General features: G+C 35.5%; 1 long non-coding RNA gene across 1 annotated transcript; it reads left to right on the top strand.

The window, feature by feature from the left end:
* The first annotated feature begins 3464 nt into the window (after positions 1-3464).
* Positions 3465-4791, top strand: LOC113334773. Its single transcript, XR_003352951.1, has 3 exons — positions 3465-3572; positions 4082-4213; positions 4681-4791. It is a non-coding gene; the product is annotated as an uncharacterized LOC113334773 (long non-coding RNA).
* Positions 4792-5826: the final 1035 nt, after the last annotated feature.

A 5826-nucleotide genomic window follows, 5' to 3' on the forward strand; every position in this document is an offset into this window, starting at 1 on the left:
AATTACATCTCTTCATACGGTGCAGGCATATCTTAAATATTTTATGTTTTTGTTTTCTCTTTTGGGGAAATGTCAGACAAAAATACATTTCCGAGAAACAACAATTTTGGTTTTTGGTATACTGTTTAAGGCGTGGATCGTTAGAAGCCTTCGCGTTAGATTTATAGAGCATTATTGTCTAGGACTCTGACAATAAGCGAAAGTTTTAATGACACGAAATCTGTTTTTAAGATCCATACTTTCCCACCCTAGATACTAAGACTCCAAGAGGAAGTGATTGGTTTTGAATTATATTCGATGAAACAAACTGCATTAAAACATGAAGAACCATTGATTGACCAGCTTATGCCTACTGAGACCCGTATGAGGATTTGATTGGCACATCCTTCATGTAGGATTTTAAAATAGAATGATCACAAAGCACCCTCTCATGTGTTACTTCACAATCTTTGGTTGAAATCTGATGGTATCAATCGGATTTTCACGTATCTCCTGCAAAATATATGATTAATGAGAGTTTATTGAAAATTTCCATTCACCAAGAGCATAAAAGACGAACAAAATATACCCTGGAAATACATTACCTCCCTACTAGGTTGACCGCCGACGAAATAGGAATTTAAGAAGGCTACCATAATTGGAACACGTTTTAGGTTTAACAGCCGTTCAATACCAATAAAATCTAACATACTTCACTTATTTTCTTCGAAGGTTACACTGATAAACCCAAATGGAAAAACTGATAGAATTATTCAAGCAATGACAAGGAGAGCCTAAAATCGAATGACGGGAAAAGATGAGCAACCACGGGATTTTTTACTGGGAGACACGAATGTAGTTGAGTTTTCTGGGTTAACGTATATGAATTGGCTCTCTAACCGAATTAATAATATTGTTGGAGATTCACTTTAATTATAAATATGAATGGTAAAAAAAATTACAATAAATTGAAATAGTTGAACTGCATTCACAGACATCATCAAATGATTGCAATGGGTAGGAAAACGGTAAGTGATAATTTGGCGGTATAACAATAGGACTATCACATTCTACAACTTCAGAAACATAAAAACAATAGCGGAAAAAGGTTTCATTGCCAATTCCATTTATGATAGATCGACCATCAGGTCCATCATACTAACAACTAATGATATATATAAAATAATATACATGATACAAAGTCATAGTATTGCGAAATCGTCACAATAACGATGTATTATTCCATTTTGAACTCCAAAGGAGTATGATCTACAATTATATAACTAATCGAACAAGTGAAGCAAACATTCTGAACCAAATCCCGTGCCGTTACAGCACGGGTCATATCCTAGTACAACCATAAGACTCAAAGTAAGCAACAAGAAAGTAACAAGGACCTCTCATAACAAACTTCAAATAATTTCCATCCAGAAAAGCATGAAAATGAATATCATCATCAGAAAAAATCCACACAACACTATCAGGCAATGTACTAAATGATTATGGTGCTATTTCAATACCAATTACTCTACCCAATAAAATTTTGTCTCTCTGTGACATTTTAACAAACACCTTCCTCTCACTATTAATGTCAACAGATGGAACACATAAAATAGCAATCGAAGTTATAAACCTCAAATCTGAATCATACCCCAAGATAAGAATTAACCGAAGAATGAATTTACCATAAGAATTTGATGAAACGACGGTGCACTTACCACGGTCGAATAACAAGCGAGAATCATCAAGTTGGAAGGAGCAACAATCCATACGGAGAAACTCAATGTGGTGAAAGAATAACTCCTTCAAGGATGTAAAGTTGTTGCAGATTACTTGAAAAAATTTGACCCAATTTTGCACAGATAGTTTAGTCACGCCGCTGGTTGTGAACCGATTCACTTCCCGATAATGTGAACTTACTGGACCTGGTGACTTCGACAACATCATTTTGCACCAATTCTTCACACCAAGGACTATCACCAGTAGACGATTCATCTGTCTCATGAAAGAAAAAAGAAGGAATCAATTCCAAATCGGAAGACTCATCATCTTCGCCACAGAAAATCAACTCCGATTCGACAGAACCAGTTTCTTCGTCATCTTCTACTTCTGCTGATGGGATTGAAGAGTCTTGAATGAAATCAGTTACCGAGTTCGCAATGAAAACCTCCTCCACCTTCTTCGTAGCTTCCTTATTCCCAACTTCATCAACAATTTCTGCTTCAGATTTTGGAAATAGAAATGATTCCCACTTGCTCTTGGCGATGGAGATGAGATATTCCATTAGCATAAGATTTATACCTCGAGTTGGTGAATTTACATCGTTCAACAGCTCTTGACGTTTCCTCTTCAATTCACATAAATGCAGATAAGCGTTATTTTGCGCCAATCCCCCAAATCCCTAATAGATCGAATCAAACAATCCCTAGGTCGAAACGCATATGATACCAAATATAGTGTACCTGGATATACAACTACAGGGTTTGGATCATACATTGAGTAAGACATGGATAATGATAATCTCAATCCTCACGGATTGAGCCTACTGGTTCCTAATGAACACATCAAACATAAGTTCTTCTTAGATTATTTTTCTCTTGCCTTTCATTACAGGATATGAGTACATATATATCTCACTCACTCCCTCAATATCCGACGACCTCAAACCATCCAGGTGGGATAATCAAACCACTCAATAAATACTACTAAAGACAGGTACAACTATGATACTGGCACTCCCATGTACATGACAAAACCCTATACTCTAAAATAGAACTTGGGAATTGGGATTTCTCTAATTTCTTGTGTATTTTGTGATTGATTCGTATTTATTTTGTTTGGGTTTGTTTGCTTTGTTATACAAAATCCTTATCCTAAGTAGACTATAAATGAATATGTGTGCATCTTTTGTTGTTTATTCATATTACCGTGGACTGATAAAGTAAGAAGAGATGGTTTTTATATGTACTTCATCATATACTGTATGAGTGATTCACTTGAGTTGAGCTTGATAGCTCGGAAGTTTGATTCTGATTTGAATGTGTTTTCTTGGTAGAATTTGGATGCTTAGTTTTCCATTAGTGGGTAAAAATATACTTTTGTATCCTTGTAATTGCGAGGAGTGTTCATCCTTCGGAGTTTCTTGTCATTAGGGGCCTTGTCTTGTATAAGGTAACAGATATACACTTTAATGTTTCTAAGAAAAACTCAGATTGGGTTTATGCAACTGATGCGCTTTTTTTGTATTTTTGTAACGAAGGGTTCCCTTAAATCCAGTTGGTGTTTAATTCTCTGGTTCATATTCGAGGTGCTTGTAAAAATCATTTGATGATGATTTGAAAACTGAAGAAAGGGGTATTTTCTGTGGTTTTTCCCTTCATGTCTGAATACTCTAACTTGTTGTTTATTTGAACTTTTAGGACCTTATATCTGTTACCTTTTTTTCTGCAGAGGAACTATATCACCTACGCCACTGGTTTTCTTAAGTGAGAATTAGATATGGATAACTATATCACTTAAGTGAGAATGGGATTCAGATAGCTACTCAATGGAGAATGCACAACTATATCACTTACGCCACTAGTTTGCTTCAGGTATATTTTGTTTCTTTTCTGCCCTTAATTCTGTATGTCTGAGTGTAGTTATTTCATAATATGTGTAGCACATTTTTAGGTAATATTGATGTCATTCTTTCATACCAAAACAACATTCATAAGGGTAGTCTTTGAAACACATAAACGATATGACTAAACTAGTGTAGGATAAGTTAAAATCTGTAATTCAACTTTGCACATGAATATCACTATCAGTAGACTTTCGTAGCACTTGTTTTCTTATTCTGCTAGATTCACTACACAAGATTCACTAAAGAAGATCGAACTATGCATAAAGATTAAACAAAAATGGCCGCACTTTAAATATATTCCTCATAACATCGTGCTGGAATCCTAAGATTGTGGACCTAAAAATGTAGTTGCAGTTACTTCCCAGTAAAACACCAGCTTATCTATATGTATTGCTTCCTTTATCATTCTCGAACCAGGCCAATAATTGTTGACATAAACTCGCACATCAGAGAGGTGCCAACATGGTTGAGATTTAGTTTGTGCAGGCTTAGTGTGAGCCAACATGGTTGAGATTACAGAAGAGATGTCAACGAGACCTCCTATTCCATCTCAACGTGATCCTTCTATATTTGGAGATGAGGAGAACGAGGATGACGTCTTAGAGTCAGGTATGAAACTTGCTGCTATTGAATTTTACATGGATCCTTCTAACTCATTATACTACTAGCTACACTACCAGCTTTCCCTGCTCATTAATTATATGTAAATACACTATACTTCTGCTACCTACCTCAGTGCATTATTGCAAAAATAACTTTAGAACTTGTTTCCTTAACTCAGCAATGCATGTTTATGACTGAGTGTATTTGTGGATCAACTGGGGTGTTCCTTCATTTGTTAAATTTCTATGGCTTAACATTATATCATCTGTGGAAATTCGAGAGTTAGATGTAGATTTTGAATGGGTAATTTTGTGTTTATTGATTTAAGCTTCGGAGTTCTCTCCAACTAATTACAGCAATTGAAGATACTTCTGGTTGCTAGTGTGGTTTTGTGGGAGAGTGATTTTTATTTCTATAATTTCTCTCTTCATGCACTTGGTATAATTTGTTTATATTCTCCGTGCTATGTACAGAGAGTGCCTCCTCTGTTGGCTTAAAGAAGAAAAACAAGTGATAGTTACAATGCGACAGAGAGTGACTATTTCTATTTTGTTTCTCATCATATGCACGTTTGTGTTCACTTAGTTTGTAAAGTGGTTCAACTGTTTGTAGTAATATACATTATGTACAAATGTATTTTGAACCTCGTTCTCTTTTCATGATTTTGCATTGTTGATATGTAGCGTATAAAGAGATTTTTATGTTGATTGGCTTCAACTGTTTTTATGCATCTTTGTTTGGTAATCTTAGTACGTATTCCATCATCGTAGATGATGATCGAAGAAGAAGGTCATATGAAGAGCTTCTGGTGATGATATTGTTATATGAAGAACAAGGTTACGTGAAGAACATGGAATTATGTTGGGATTCATCATCAATTTTGAAAAGAATAGAATTCTTATTTCTCGAGACTACAAATGGCTTTGTGCCTAACATGATGCTTTTGTTTTTTCATTTTTCCCTATTTAGGTTGGCAGTACCATTAGGTACATATTTAGATAGGCTGGCTCTTCTTTGTTGTGTTGTTGCAAGATTTTTTATTTTTATTTTTTGGAAAGCATTTTTTGTATACGCAATCAAGGTAGGAACTAGTAACCAGAAAGTCCAGAACATAAAAAACTCAAAAAAAAAAAAACGATTATACCCGCCACCCTATCCTACCCGACCTGCCAATTGATGGGTTCGGTAGGATCTTACCCGCTTAATAGCGGATAGGGTGGCGGGTAAAAAAATTCTTACCCGCCATTCAGCGGGTAGGGTGGCGAAATATGCCATATCCTACTCACCCTACATGTTGTGGAGCCCTAAGTAACACAATTAGATTCATTTGATTGTCATTTGATCGAGAAGTGTTAAGATGATCAAGGTTAATACAAAAGTGTTCATATGACTAACTTCAGTTAAATGTTATTGATCCAACTCAATATACACGTTTAGGTACGGTTACCCATATCTAAATGAAGGTATACCGGTCCTAGTCACACCTAATGACAACACTTTTCTAGGAATGGTATGAGAGAGAACTTGCTTTCTACTGTACCTTGTCCTTCTTTATATAGACTTTGCAAAAACCCCACCTTTTATGACATCATGCAACATGTCATAATCCTCCTTAATTG

This window comes from Papaver somniferum, unplaced genomic scaffold, assembly GCF_003573695.1.
Source record: "Papaver somniferum cultivar HN1 unplaced genomic scaffold, ASM357369v1 unplaced-scaffold_137, whole genome shotgun sequence".
NCBI classification, from domain to species: Eukaryota; Viridiplantae; Streptophyta; class Magnoliopsida; order Ranunculales; family Papaveraceae; genus Papaver; species Papaver somniferum.